Genomic DNA, 16495 nt, shown 5'->3' on the forward strand with positions numbered 1-16495 from the left:
AAAGCTCCCGGGTCCTCCCTCCAAGGAAAAAGGACCCGATTTCTCCGCGCCTTCCGCCGCCCACGTTTCCAATAGAGGGGAAGCCTGGCTTCTCCCGCCTCCCCTGAGCTGCCCTCACCTGGCCGGGGGCGGCGGTCGGGTCGGGTTCGGTCCGAGCCCGCGATCCGGCGCGGGGCTGCGGGCTGCGGGCTGCGGGCGGGCGCGGGGGCTGCGCACTGACCGCCCGCGCTGCGGCGGCCCGGGCCTGGCGGGGGCGGCGGGGGGCAGGGCGCTGGGACCCCGGGACGGGGCGCGGGGAGGCGTGAGGGACAGGGAAGGACAGCTCAAGAGGGAGGCGAGCGAGCGGAGAAGCAGGGGAGAGGCGGAAAGGGGGAGAGGAGGGGAGTAGACAGCAGAGGGAGGGGCGCGCCGAGAGAGGGAGCCGAGCAGCGGGGCCACCGCACGGAGCCTGCGCCGAGCACCGGACCCTTGCTCGCCCGTGACTTCCTCAGAGCCTCATCCTCTGGATCTAGACAGCAGGCATTATTAATCCAAGATAGCAGATGGGGAAACTGAGGCCCAAGGCAGAGGCCAAGCCGGGGGTGGCCCAGAGCACTGTACAGACCAGGTTCCTCCCTGGTTGGGGAGAGAGGAGTGGAGCAGGACAAAGAGACTGGACTAGCCTTTGGGCTGCAGGGACAGTGGAAGGTAAAATTTTGGCTGGGGCAGATGTCCAGGCTGAGTGGCTTAGTGGGAGGGGGTCTGAGGGAAGAGAAGGATAAATGGGTCAGTGTCGCTAGTAAAGGAAGAGCTTAAAATAACCTGGTTTTTCCTCCTCACCTCCAAATCTGAAAATGTGCAGTTGGTTGGTTGGAAGGAGGAAAACAGAGTCCACAGACATCAGAGGGTCAGCTGTGTCCCCTGCAGAGGGGATGGATCAGGGGGAGAATCCTTGGGGCAGAATTGAATTTTCTGCTGGAAAGTTTGTTCTTGCTTCCTGCGGGAAGGGAGAGGGTTGAGGAGGGAAACGGGAGGGTTAGAGGGGCCTGTTTGGAGAGGAACACTGACACCCTGCCTGGCTGGGGCCAGAGTAGCAGGAGTCCAGCAGGGCATCAAGGCAGGGAACTCACCAAAGACCCTTCCGATGGCCTCTGCTCTGGGCTTTGACCCTTCATCTGGGCTGCTGTTCTTGCCCACTCTCCGTCACCAGGACCTGGTGCCCTCCACCTGCCCTGGTTGACTTGGGAGGCTTGGGCTGTAGTCCTGGCTCTGCCACACACCCACTGTGAGGCCTGGCCCCCTGTAAAGCCCCTGCTCTCCAGAGCTTGTCTTCTGGAACTCTCAAAACCTATCTGACCCCAGTGAATCTAGTACAGGTTAGTCCTTATGAAGGTGTTAATAATGATGGTTGGCTTGTAAGTTTCTCTTCAAGGTGTCAGGTGAACGATGAAATGAATAAATGAATATGGGCCTCAATGGAAAGGAATGAATGGAGGCATTTCAGGCTGGATAATGGGGGTATTTGGGGATTTAGGGTGAAACACTGTCTAGCCCTTGTCAGATCACAACTGTCTCCTTCACCAGCTTGAAAAGACTGGGCCACAGGCCTATGGGGAGGGCATGAGGCAGGTAAGGGTGGAGTGAGCCAGACAGGGATGTAGCAGGAGGGTTGGGGAAGGCAGGAAGTCAACCTACCAGAACCCTTCTTAGGGCATTGTACCCCTTCTGGACCAGAAGGATAGGGCTGCCTTCTTGAAGCTGTGATTCCGATGGTGGGAAAGGAGGGGAAAAGACAGGACAATTAAATCCGAGTTGGGGTCTGGCTCAGGCTGGAAGCCATTTGACACATTCCCTGGGTCCACAAAAGAATACTCACCAGAGAAGTCAGGGTCAGGGCAGAGACAGGTGGCTGGGGAAGATGACAGCAGGGTTTACTTCAGGGGATTGGGACAGGGAGGAAGCCACTGGGAAAGGAATATGAAGAAAGATGATGCCATGAGCTTGGTGGGCATGTAGGGCAGATTGGGGTGGAAGGCAAGGGGTACAGAGAGTGGAAGTCAGGAGGGGCTGGCAGCAGGGTTCAAGAAAAGAGCCCTAGGTGAGGTTGTATTTCCTGCCTGTTCCTCCTTTGTTGTGCAACCGTAATCATTTGAACAGCAGGTTCCTCTTACTGAGAGGCACTGTCTGGAGGTCACCTGCAGACAGCTCCTGAATCTGCCGTGTCTCTCTCCTGAGGGCATTCTCAGCTATGGTGTAGGTCAGTGCAGGCAGGCCGGAAGTGCTGGAAAATTAAGCTACCGCCCCCCCCCCAGGGCAACCCTCAACCAGTGAGAGTCCAGAGGTAGTGGATAGATACCCCAGCTTTTTGGTCCCTCAATGAGACGCTTCTGATTCCCAATTCCAAGGCATGTTCCAGTCTCAGAAAGACTCCAGCAGAATTGAATATGTTTTCCATGGTGAAAACCTACTCATACTGTATGCTTTATTTTCTTTCCTCCCTTCCGTGTTTCCCTTCCCCACTCCCTCACCCTGCTTCTTGGGATTACCTCCTAAATAAACTACTTGCACCTGAATCCTTGTCTCAGTGTCTGCTTTGCGGGGAACCCAGACTAAGACACTGAACAATAACTGTGTGCCTGGCACTGTGTTAAGTCCTTTTTCACATCCATTGTCTTATTTAACTTTCTTAACACCCCTTGAAGTAGATCTTATTACAAATGAGGAATAAAGAGGTTAATACTGCAGTGGGATTCAAACCCAGTCCTTAACCACTATGCTCTGCAGCTTCCCTTTCTGTGATCCTCGCTGGGCCTTAAGAGGTTAATGAGGGGGTGGGATCCAGTAACATAAGTGACGACCTCCTGACTTTTTTTTTGAGGGGGGGTGGGGGGTGACTGGCACGCATAGGGATCCGAACCCATAGACCTTGGGGTTATTAAGGCTGTGTGCTAACCAGGTGAGCTAACCAGCCCACTGACCTCTGGACTTTGAAGGGGGGCCAAGTAACTAGTTTCTCCTGCAGCTAAGCATGGTAAGTGAAATGGAAGAAGTCATTGGTGGAGAAAGTGCTTTGAAGGGACTAACTCAGCTGGAAGGCCCACTCTTTTCTGCCCTCCCTCCTGTCTTCCCTCTTCCTGGAAGGTCGACATGAAGGCTGGAGCTCCAGTTGCCACCCTGGGCCACAAAACAACAATGAAACGTTCTAAGGCACAGTGATAGGTAGGTACTCAGGAGGAAGCTGAGATGAACAAGTCCTAGACCCTGCCTTCAAGGAGCTAGTCATTTAGTGGGGGTGGCAGCATGCGTACATAGAAAATCATAATCGGTGGATGATCAGTGCCAGGAGAGAGCTGCAAAGTGCTATGGGAGCTCAAGGTAGGAGACATTCCAGCTGGGGTGCGGGATCACGGAAGGTGTCACAAAGGAGGCTATTTCTAACTAATGTCAAAGATTTTGACATGGTGGGATGGAGGTGCAGGTGGAGGTGGAGGAGTGAGGGGGTGGGATCCAGTCAATGAATGAGAACAAAGGTGTGGAGGTGGTAAAGACGGGGCTTGCAGGGGAAACTGCACAGGGATTGTTTCAGGAGGGAAGGGTTTGTGAAAGGAAGTTATGGAAGGTAAGGCATGGGGGGCTTAAATGCCCAGCTAAGGAGCTTTTATCTTGCAGGAAGTAGAGAGGCATGCTCAGAGGTATATTTTAAGATTACTCTGGTTGCAGATTGAAAGACAGAAGACATAAGAACAGAGGAGAGGGCCGGCCCGTGGCTCACTTGGGAGAGTGTGCTGCTGATAACACCAAGGCTACAGGTTTGGATCCCTATATAGGGATGGCCGGTTTGCTCACTTGGGAGAGCGTGGCGCTGACAACACCAAGTCAAGGATTAAGATCCCCTTACCGGTCATCTTTTTAATAAAAAAAAAAAAAAAAAAGAACAGAGGAGAGGCAGACAGATCGGTGAGAAGACACTGAAAGTGTCCAGATGAATCTGAACTATGCAAGGGCAGTAAGAAAGGAAAAGAAAGGGAAAAGGTGGGAGAGAGACTGAGCAGAGAGATTCAGAGACTGACAGAGGGAGTGAGAGACACAAGCTCACAATTTAATTAGCTTCCTGGTTTGCCAATGGATTACAGAGAATTAGCCGAGCTGAGTCTAGGGACCTTGCTGGGAGTTCAGGGTAAGTTAATGAGAAAGACAACAACACGCCCCAGGGAGAAATGAAAGAGCAGGAATGTTAACCAAGCAGAGATCCCAGCAGGAGAAACAGATGTCAAGCACTGAGTCCCTGCCTTCCTCGGGGATTTCAGCCCTCCTGGGGAGCAGACATTTAGGGCTCCTGGGTCAGGATCCTGGCCCCATTGCCCCTGGTTCTGACTCCTTTGAGCACCAGGTAAATAACCTGGGAGAGGGGAAGCTCGGAGTGGCTGTGAGGATCAAGTCCTAACTGTCCTTTGGCCCTTTCCCCAGCAGGGCTAGAAGGTCCAACACCAGCCGTCCTAGAAGACAGAACTGAATCCCTTGGGTCCCTTCTGCAGATGGATGGGGAGGTGACCTGCTCCTGCCCGGATGTGGCAAACTGCATTTTCCAAAGGGCTGTGACAGTATCTCCCATCTCCCAACCCCACCCTCTTCTTACAGTGTGCTCTTGTCACTCTCCATGAAGAGGAGGAGTTAGTTTAGATCAGGAAAGGTGATGCCACTTCTGCCTGTATATCTCTCCCTTGAAATGTGTACATGTCGTGGCCAACAGTCCCAGTCAAGACCTACATAATTTGCAGGGTCCAGTGCAAAATTAAAACGAGGGGCCTGTTGTTCAAAAATTAAGAATTTAGCTGGTGACAACAGAGCATAGGGTCCTTCTCAGTGTGACACCTTGTGCAGCTGCACAAGTTGCATGCCCATGAAGCTGGCTCTGGCCCCAGCCAAGTTCCCAGCATCAAAGACCAGCACCATGAGCAAGGAAGCCTTCCAGATGACTTGGGCCCAGCTGCTGTCTGATGGCAACAGTATGAGAGCCTGAACAAGCCACCTAGCTGAACCTAGTGCACCTCCAGACCCATGAGGAATAAAAATGACTGCTGTTGTTTTAAACCAGTAAGCATGGGGTTACTGCAGCAATAGATAGTTGGAACACCGGGGAACCAGAACTGGACAAAACTGGAGGAAGATGCAGGACAGCCACCAAGTTTCTCTCCATCCCCAGGCTCATTCCCTGAGCTGTTGCTGCAAGCTCTCCTTTTCCCATGTTAGCAGAGGAGACTGGAGGCACAAATAACTCCAGACTGTCTGGAGCCCCAAATCCTGTATGTCTGGCCATGGGATGCTGCATGTTGATACCAAGATCTGCACATCCTTGAGGGCAAAAGTCAGCTTTTCAATGGGAGGAAGCTAGAAAAGACCCCCTCTTTTGTGACTTGAAACTGGTGGCCCTGGCTCTGGCAGGAGACAGTGGTTAGGTCTCCATGACTTGCAGGAGACTCTGGGAGTGACAGGCCCTAGAAAAGAGGAAGGGAGAGAAAAAAGGAAGGATATGTCCTAACAAGGGGGTCAGGGAGAGAATCCCTGCGGCTCCTGCGTGTTTTGATCCCTGTTCTGACAATGAAGAGTGTTCTTTGATGACAGAGGTATTGCATTCTGATTCTGACTGGTGGGGAGGGTATGAATCGCTTTGCCTGTGTTCAGCCCAGTGCAGTGCCAGCCAGCGGGTGCGTCTGAATCCTGAGTGACTGCAGGAGGGAGCTTGGGGTGTTGAGTAACTTCTGGAAGAGGTACAGGGGCAGGGAGAGGCAATTTATCATTGCCCTCAGTTTTTAAGTAAAACCACAGATAAAGTGAAATGGGAACACTAAGAAAAGAAATTAACTCGAAGTGGAGGGGTCCAACAAGACTGAATGAAAGAGGTTACACCTAAATGAAGTCGTGAAGGCTGCCCTGGATGTTGACAGTGAACAGCAGACAGGAAGAACATTCTGGGAGAAAGGACCAAGGAGCAGGAGGTAACCCACTCCCTTAGGGAGGCAATACAGAATGGTGGTGAGGAGCAGTGGTTGGCATCAGACTGCTTCCGTTTGAATCCCAGCTCTATCATCAACTGCATGACCTGTTTTCCCACCTGTAAAATGGGGATAATAAAAGTGTCTATGCTTCATCGGCTTGTTGCAAGTACTGAAAGACATACTTGGTGGAAAGCACTTAGCACAGAGCCTGGCATATGGTAAGTACTCGGTATGTGTTGGCTGTTACTATTTCTTGGTGTGTTTGAAAACAATAATAATATTGGTGTGGCTGAAGCATGAAATTCAGGGATGTTGATAGGAGATAGGTCCGGAAAAATGTCATTGAATCCAGTCATAAAGAATTTTAAGTGCCAGGCTACGCCATCTAGACTTTATTCTGGAAGTCAGTGGATGTTAATCCTGTCAGTCCTAACTTCTTTCATAATAAATATTTTGTAATGCCTCCTTTCCTATACCGAAATGAAGTTCATAGAGAGTGAAATATATGAACACATAATTTCAAAAAATCAATATAATGCTCCAAATGTGTATAAAGAAGAAATGAAAGTAATTTTAACAAAATAATCTGTTTTTCAATATGTAAATGCTTGGGCATTGCTACACAGGAGAAATAACAAAACAGAAAAGTCAGAAGTTTATACACTTCTATATAGAACCACCAGCTACAGACACAGACTGATACAAAGACGTGCTATCAGGAACCCCAGTACCACTAGGGGCATTGATTTCTAAAATAATGAATGACTAGTGAACAAATTACAATCTTTCTCAATTTACAGGTAAGTTACATTCCTGGAAAATTTAGTGCAAATTAAAGTCATACAAAAAATAGTTTGTTTTGCTTATGGCACTGAGGTCACGGACTCAGATCTCTGTACTGGCCAGCCAATCACTGCTCCCACCCACCCCCAACCAACACCAAAATAAAAGTTTATTTTGTATGTAAAAACAGAGTTAGGGGCCGGCCCGTGGCTCACTCGGGAGAGTGCGGTGCTGAGAACACCAAGGCCCCGGGTTCGGATCCCATATACGGATGGCCGGTTTGCTCACTGGCTGAGCGTGGTGCTGACAACACCAAGTCAAGGATTAAGATCCCCTTACCGGTCATCTTTTAAAAAAAAAAAAAAAAAAACAGAGTTAGGTTCTGGTTTTCCACTTACATGAATGTTGTGAGGAATGAGAGCTAATATTTTGTTAACTTGATTGTCCTAAACGTTATAGGACATCTAGCATCCCTGGCCCCTGCCCACTAAAGGCCAGTAATGTCCCCAATCACTGAAACAACCAAAAATGCCCTCCCACACTTCTCAGCTACTGCCCACCTCCCAATTAGGGCAATATGGAATTAGAAAGGGGCATCCTTTCTCCTGCCTTTCATGTAGTATTATGTAAGATGATGATCGTTGGAGGTACTGCTACCATCTTACAGGTGGAGAAAAGAGTGGGAAAAGTGTGAGCGCAAAAGCCAATACACAGGATGGCAGAATGGACAGATGGAAAGAATCAGGGTCCTTAGTGCTATCACTGAGCCACTGAGTTAACCAACTCTGGATTTACCTACCCATGGACCTCTCACTGTAGGAGATGATAAAGCCCCTTCTTGGTCAAGCCATTTTGAGTTGGGTCCTCTGTTTCTTGTAGGTAAAAGCACTCTAGCACTTAGAAGTAACTTCCCCTCTCTGGGTCTTGGTTTCTTCACCTGTATATGTGTGCTTGTGTGTGTGTGTGTATTTTTTTGTTTGTTTTTTGTTTTGGGGTGGCTGGCCAGTGTGGGGATCTGAACTCATGACCTTGGTCTTACAACACTGTGCTCTAACCAACTGAGCTGACTAGCCAGCCCAATAGGATTGATGGAAAGTCTTTTTTTTTTTTTTTTTTTTTTTTTGTGGCAGCTGGCCAGTGCAGGGAACTGAACCTTTGACCTTGGTGTTACAGGGCCATACTCTAGCCAACTGAGCTAACTGGCCAGCCCTTCTTCAACTGAATATTGACAGGATTTTGCAATCTAGGGGCCTGTGAGTCGATGGAGGAAAAATATGGAGGACTTAGTGACTATGAATGAAAGGGGGAGTGAAGAAGCTGGAGGAGTCAATAGTTGACTCCATCTCTTGCACTGGGTATCTGGGAGGATGGTGAGGAAGGAGTGGATTCAGTCAGGGTGAAATGACGATTAGATCCACTTTGGACATTTAGATCACATCACATTTGGGGGATAGAAAAATTGGACTTACATAGTACCATCTTAATTGGGTAAAAAATATAATTACATAGGGCTGGCCGGTTAGTTCAGTTGGTTAAAGCGTGGTGCTGATAACACCAAGGCCTAGGGTTTGATCCCTGTACTGGCCAGCTGCCCCCCCCAAATAATAATAATAATAATAATAATAATAATAATAGTGATAGTGATAATAATAACAACAAGGTAGAAAAAGATTGAATGGATAAACACCAAAATAATTAGTGGATTATTTATGATAGTTTCAAGGATGATATTTATTTTTCTGTATAAGTTTTTCTATTTTCCAAACTTTTTACTATGAATGAATGAATACTGTTTTCATTTCAAAATTAATTCAAAATATCAATAAAAGCTATAGTTTCTCTCAAATGTATCAAAATAAGCACATCAATGAAACAACATAAAAATCCAGTATTAGATCCAAATACATTCTGGAATGCGAATATGGTGAAAGTGCAATTTTAAATCAGAGGAGGAAAAATACATGATTTAATAAATTATATGGGAACAACTAGGTAGCCATTTGCAAAAAAATAAAGTTGGATCCATACATCACACCTTATACCAAAACAAATTCCAGATGCATGGATCAAATATTTAAACGTAAAAATGAAACCAAAAAAGCACTAAAAGAAATCAGATGATAATTTTTTAAAAAAATTTTAAAGTGAGGAGGGACTTTGAAGTATGACATAAAACCCAGAAGTCATAAAAAACAAACAAACAAAAAAAACTGATGGATACATCTTACTACTGCTTAAAAGAAAAGCATATTTACATGGCAAAATTATCAGAAACAAAATAAAAAGACTAACTACAAACTGGAAAACATATTTGTAACACATATCACAAAGAACGAATTTCTTTAATATATAAAGAGCTCTAAGAAAAAGAAAACTCAGTAGAAAAATGGATAAAGGATATAAATAGTTAATAAAAAACAAAATACAAATAACTATCAGAATAAGAAAATTACAATAAGATGCCACTATTATTATTTTTTACCTCTCAGATTGCCAAAGACCAATAAGATTTATAATATTTATAATACATTCTATTGGTGAGGATGTGGAGAAACAGTCATTTAAACATTGTTAGTGGGAGGGTAAACTGACACAAACTGGGCTACTGGACAACATCTAGCAAATTTAAAAACGTGCATGCCCTTTAACTGTGATTCCACTTCTTGAAAAGATGTTCTTCGGATACATGCCCACATGCTGAAATTACATGTCATTCATTTTAGCATTGTTTGTAATGGTAAACTGTTTGTAAGAGCAAAATGGCATGTTATTCATTGCAGCACTGTTTATAATAGCAAAATATTGGAAACAATATACATATCTAGCAACAGAGGACTGATTATGATACATATATACAATATAACACTATGGACCCTCTACAAAAGAATGAGGAATCATTTCATATATTGTTATGGAATAATCTTTAATGTATACTGGTAAGTGGGAAAAAAAATAAGGTATACAATATGCTACCATTTATGTGAAAAAAGAAAAAGTAAGTATGCATTTGCTTGTATGTGCATATAATACCTCTAAGAGAATCTACAAGAAACCTCCTGGAAAGGGAAAGGTTATGGGAGATATACTTTTCACTGTTTCGCCTCTTTGTACCTAAAACAAAAGGGGCAGGAGAACCACCATCTTTTCAGGCAGTTGCTGCATTCCTACTGGTTTCTATTCAACCTGAGATCAGCTGAAAGCTGATCACACTTTTTCACACTCACCACTGTCAAGCCAAACTTTCTTCATTCTGTACTTGGGCAGCTGATTTAAAAAAAAAAAAAAAATCTAGGGACTGCTGATTAGCTCGGTTGGTTAGAAGGCAGTGTTATAACACCAAGGTCGAGGGTTCAGATCCCCAGACTGGCCAGCTGCCAAAAAAAAAAAAAAAAAAAAAAAATCTAAATGCAGGTCTTTCCACTTATTTCTTTTAAATTCCACCCATCTGGTTTCACCCTACTGTCTCAAGTTATTTTAGAATCTTTATTCTGACATCCAAATATTATCCTTTCCTCCCAACAGTGGTCCTGTCTGCAAATACAGTGAGTGTGGTGGACACTGCTAACTACTGAGCTAACCTGAGTCTAGTAGCAGGGAACTGAAGACTTCTCCCCAGATTTGCATCCATTGAGTAACCAACTGGGGTGAAGGGGCACAGGTTATAAATCCACCCGACTGGGCAGTCTCTGAGGTCTTGTTTTCCTAGTTGTCTCCTCAATCGTGAGGCACTCAGGGTCTAACTAAAGACAAGAAGCACTACAGTCCAAGGAATTTTTCTAGTGGCTTTCCAAATAAATAATAATAAATTATTGTTGGTATTAATACTTTTATCATATTTTGTTCTTTGTGAAGGTACCACTTCTTTTTCTAGGTGCTCTCAAACCCACAGTTTACTATTATATCCTAGAATAAATTTGGGGAAATTCACCTCCAATGTACCCACCAAGAATTTCCAGAATCTACCTTTTTTTCTTCTCTGAATGTCAGGACATCTGCAGCCATCCAGCATTGTGGTCTCTGCCCTTTTTCACCAAGGCTTTCTCAGTTACACTGGCAAGGGTTCCAGGATCTTATCTGCAAAACTTTTCAACACCTTGGGGCTTGAAACTCATTTTGAATGGCTAGGTGCTTAGGTTTTCTTTCACTATCTTTTCTTCTGTTTGGAGTTTCCATTTCCTCTAAACCATGATTTGCTTTACATTCCTCAGTTTAGAAATGCTTTTCCTCGGAGGAGTATGAAGAAAATCAAGTATCCTGCTTGAGTATCCTGCTTTCTCTGACAACTGCTAACCTGGCCCCTTCATCCCCAAGTGGAACCCCATGTTCTCCTTAGTCCTCTGACTCAGAACATAACCAAAGGTCTTTTATTGTCTGCACCTCCTCCAAATTTCAATTTATCAAGGACTTCATCCTTCCTTCCATCTCTTATACCCTACCTTCTACATTTTGAGCTTGTCAGAAATCTCTGGATAGAGCCATGAAGTTTCCCCAGCTCTTCCCTGCTTCTGCACAGGGATTATCTGCAAATGGGATGTCCTACATTCTTATTTTAGACCTTCTTATCCCTCTTGTGCCACATATTCCTACCTAGTCTCTAAACTTGAGGTCATAACTTTTCTTAACCTTTTCAAATCATTTTTCTAGGACTATTTATTGAGTTATCCATTCCTTCCATACCCAACATGCCCTTCCTTCTCAATGCAACAAGAGAAATCCTGTGGTCCCTGCCTCACTGACAGCACTAGGTGATTCTTTCCCATGGTCAGAAGTGAAGTTGGGGAGAGCTCCTGGGCAGCTTTTTCTTCCCACCGAGAAAGGAAACTGTCATTGGTACACGTGAGGAGCTGATCAGCTGCTCAGGGCAGGGCGGGCTCCCAGCCCGGTGCCAGGCTGCCCTGAGAGGATTGCCAGGCGGTCAGCAGTGTATAAGGACATGGCTTCCAAAGCATCCATCTGTCAGCTCACCCTCACGTCTGGCTCATCCCTGACTGGCAGTGTGCTGTGGTGTAAAGCTTAAACAGTTTGGAGTCAAAGATACCCAGGTTTGAATCTAGTTCTGCTTCTTACTTGCAAGTTGTTTAAATCTCTGAGCTTCGGTTTTTCCCACTTGAAAAATGAGATTATTATCCGGCTCATGGTTTGACTGAGCTAATATATGTTCATACTTGTGCATAGGTTTCAAATGCACCAGTGCCTGTGCTTATCTTAGGTTCATGGGTTCTCACATGTTACATGTTCTTGGTGGACTGTTTTCTTTCCCTTTCTATTCAAGCTGTTTATTTTGGACAGGGTGTGATTTTTGTCTTTGCCCAGTGAATCTTCCTTACACGAGCCACACTTCTCCATGTTAGGCAACAGTCCAGCTCAATGTGTATGGTTCCAGTGGGGCTGACCCTGGACCCCAACCCCTTCAGGATGGGCCTGTGACTCAGGCCTGGCCAGTGGGGTACTAGAATAGTCCATCTCCCAGACACACCAAATGGTTTACAGCTGGGTGTGTGTTTCAAGCCAGAGTCCTCCTGGGGATTTTTGCTGGAGCTCTCCGAAGAGGTATTTGTTCTTTCTCTGGAATTACAAGCTTTAAGAAGCCATGTGAGTGGAGCTGCCAGTTGGCATCTTGTTGCCACATGGAGAGAGCCTGAAGGGGAAACCAGGCAGAGGCAGGCAGACCCAAGGGATGGGGAGGGATGGGGAGATGCCCTTGTTTGAACTACCAGATTAACCACTGGACATTTCTGTTACTTGAGCCAAAAAATTCCTTTTCTTAATTAGCCAGTTTGAGTTGGGCTTCTGAGTATGCAGCTGTAACATACCATGTTGACTCTCATTGTTACAATAAAATCACGAGTTCCCATCGTTTCATATTTAACTGTGTGAAATTCCCCTATTTTCATGAAGAAAAATACTAGGAAAAATACATGTGCATGGCATATTATTAGAAGTTCTGCAGACTTGCAGACCCAGGTCTGAATCCTTTACCATTTACCAGTCTTGTGCATATCAATTAGCTCTTCTGAGCTTCACTTTTCTACCACTAAAAAGGCGGCAATATTTTCCATATGTGGCTGTTTTATGGGTTGGAGCTAATGGATATATGGGCAGGTCACACAGTGGGTCACCAATAAGTATTCTATTAGGTGGTAAGCACATTTATGTTATCTTGACAGCTTTTACTCTGTACGGTTGTCTACAGATGCTGACTCCATGTATTTCCCACACTTCATTCATGTCACACCTCTTAGCCACCAGGCTATCCAGGCTTATTGTGGCTCTGACCAAGGAGACAGCAGGAACTTGAAGCTTTGGGAAAAGATGGAAGATGAAGGAGTGAACAGGAATTTCAAAGCTCAAATGGAGGAGAGGTAGAATTAGCCTTGTTTAAAACATTTGTGACTACAAAACTGCACAACCACTTTCTATTTATAAATATCCCTGTCTCTCAGCTTGGCTCCTCCTGCATAAGGCTTCAGTGGAAGCTAACAGACATAGCAGCTGCTAGGGGATACAAGTGTGCAGGGCAGTGGAGGGCAGAGGAGAGCTGGGACTGTTTGGGGCTCAGGGTGTAAGGACTAAGGATGCTAAGACAAAAAGTCTTAAGACACTTGGGTCAGAAACAATTATTTTATCCTTTGCTATGAGCCTGTGGAGACAGAGGAAAGTTGCAGCCATCCTCCATACCCTGGTTGTACTGTAGAACTCCAGCTTTATCTACTGCCTACCGCCCTGCACTGGTGGCAGGAAGATGAGACAGAAGGCTGCCGTGACAGCTGAACAGGGATGATGCATCAAGAGGTGGGGACGGAAGAGAGATGACAAATTCAAGAGGTATGTCTAAGGATCTGGCAGTGAATTTTTAGAAGCAGGGGGAGGGGTAAAGAGGATTCAAAATCATCTCCAGGGTTTCCAGCTTGGAAAATAGGGTGAAGATAAGGTGCTTACTAAAGTTTGAGAATGCAGGTACAGACTGAATATCCCTTATCCAAAATGCTTGGAACCAGAAGTGTTTTGAATGTCTATTTTTTTCAGATTTTGGGATATTTGCAAAATACACACGTTGATTGAGCATCCCTAAATCCAAAATCCAAAATGCTCCAATGAGCATTTCCTTTGAGTGTCATGCAGCACTCAAGGTTTTGGAAATTGGAGCATTTCAGATTTTGGATCAGGGAATCGTAATCCCACTGCAGGCTGGTTTTTTGGCGGCTGGCTGACACAGGCATCCAAACTCTTGACCTTGGTGTTGTAACACTGTGCTCTAACCAGCTGAGCTAACCAGCCAGCCCCCACCACAGGCGTTGGAGATGGGCTGAGCTGCAACTCAATTTGAGGGTCCTGAAGGACATCGAGGAGGCAGTTGGACATTCATTCAACAAATATTTGTTAAGTACCTACTATGTGCTAGTCACTGTTCCAGGTGCTCATTCTAGGGCAGAAATACAGCCTTGAAGAAAGGTCAGGAGGGTTAGATGCAATTCCACTTGCCCTCAACTGCTTTGGCCTTTACTCACTGCCCAACTTTGTCCGTATCATTGTCTACACTTGTAAAGTGTTCCTCCCTTCTAATTCTTAGTTTTAACGATAATAATAGCTACCACATACAAATATTTACTCTGTGTCAGACAATATTATCGAGCAGGCTGAGGCGTAAAATAACCAAGTAACTTGCCCAGGGTCTCAAAGCTCCCATTTCACCATCCTGCCCCCCAGTATCCTCAGTATCCTTAAAACCCCAGCCCAATGCCCCTCCCTCACAAAGTCTTCTCTGATTTCCCCAACCAGATATGAGCTTTCCCTCTTGTCGATCCCATGGTGCTCAGTTCACCTTCTCGAGGCCTCCACCGCTTTGTACAGCAGGAATCAGAGCGTGTCTGAGCGAGCTTCGGTGAGCGCTCTCGTTCAGTGCACCAGGCCTTGCCGTCTTACACATGGTTGCAGTTAATCCTCCCCACACTCCTGGTTTTTTATGGTCTTGTCATTCTGCATCCCTCTTAGCAGACAGTAAGTGCCACGGAGGACAGGGAGATTTATTACAGGCCTTTGCATGCTCCACTGCCCCTAGCACAGGACGCAGCCCAAGCCGCTCACTTCCCAACTGGCAGTGGCAGTTAACTCTAAACATGGGTGCCTCGGGGAGGAAAGACGAGCCGCTGGATTCCAGCAGGAGGTGGGCACTCTGAAATGAGGCCCGCTTCTGCTGTTGTGGTTCACCCTCCTTTTTTGGCTTTCAGCCAAAGGGCATTCTCAGCAGTCTTTCTGAGGCCAAGAAGGCAGGGCCCCATACTGGACAGAGAGCCAGAGAAGGTACAATTCTGGTTCTTGTCCTTATCTAACCTCTGCCTCTTCATATTACTCTGTTTGGAAATAAAAGCAACACCTAATAGATTTTCCATGAAAATGGGGCATTACCAGGAAACAGTCCATTCCTTTGGCTGCCTTAGTGAGGTGGTGGTTGGTGCTACAAAACTTTCTCTGGCCCATGAGTCATCTTGGAGCCTCAGGGAGGGGTAAGATTTCTTTCATGCTCTGCAGGAAGCTGGTGGATCTTGAACAGCACCTCCAGGGCATGCTCGCTTCTCTTTTCCCTGCCGCTCTCTCAAATACCAACCTCTAACCCTATTTCAGTGTGTAAAATCTATTTGAAAACATTCTTCTTCAGGGATGCAGTAAGTTGGCTCCAGAACAACTGTGGTTTTAATAGGAAATCTGCCTAATTGGTCTCAGATGAGAGATATGGGGCCCAGATTGCAGAGGAATCCACTTATGAGACTAAGGCATAATGGGCTCTTGGAGATTTCTTGTCATGGCCATGGGACGATGGCACACTAGAACCATGTGCGTGAAGAGACTTACGTGAGGCACTGTCAGGGGACCTTCCCAAGACATCTCTCTGGGCAGCAAATGGATGAGGAAGCTGGCATACGGACAAAGTTGGTTGAAAGGAAAATGCTCTCACATGCTCTAGAAAATTAATCCCCATCCCTATCTGAGCTATTCTGAAGAGAAGCTATTTTTTGGTTGGTGGCAAGAGAACCTCTCACTTTCAACTGTCCCTCCAGGACAAAATTTAGTGCAAGATTCTCTCTTCAAGGCTAAAGAGAAAATAAAGGACTGGCCAGTTAGCTCAGTTGGTTAGAACACAGCTTTATAACACTAGGGTCACAAGTTTGGATCCCCAAACTGGCCGGCCACCAAAAAAACCAAAAAGCAACAGAGGAAATAAGATAGGGTCAGTAGAAGGGAAAAAAAAATAACATGAGATATCACGTGACTTCTTTAGGTAAGCCTAAACATCTCTGAACAGGAGATAAAACATATCTTTGTCTCTATTTAAAAAAAAAAAAACAACACCCAAAATAGAAACCACTATGGTACTTCAGGAGGCAGCCGTGAATGAACTCATCCAATCCACAAAGATGTTTTAAAGGTACCCACCAGAGGTGCTGACACGTAGGTCACTTTCAAGAAGTGCTACCCTCTGTATGTATTAGCTGTCTAACTACATTGAACTGATGTGGTACTTCTAGGAACAGATCCTTGTCATACAGTAATTTAGCTTTTTATCTACATAAACCATCATCACATCTAGAAAAGTAATGGCAATCCTTCTGACTTTGAGTTGCTTCCAGTCTTTACCATCCTGTAAAGGCAAGCGCTACAGCTTTCCTGATTTCAGGCCATTCTACTCACTATTCTGTCGGGAGGCGTGTTGTTGGGTTCACTGCTTTGACTACAGATGC

This window comes from Cynocephalus volans, chromosome 4 (assembly GCF_027409185.1).
Source record: "Cynocephalus volans isolate mCynVol1 chromosome 4, mCynVol1.pri, whole genome shotgun sequence".
Classification (NCBI taxonomy): Eukaryota; Metazoa; Chordata; class Mammalia; order Dermoptera; family Cynocephalidae; genus Cynocephalus; species Cynocephalus volans.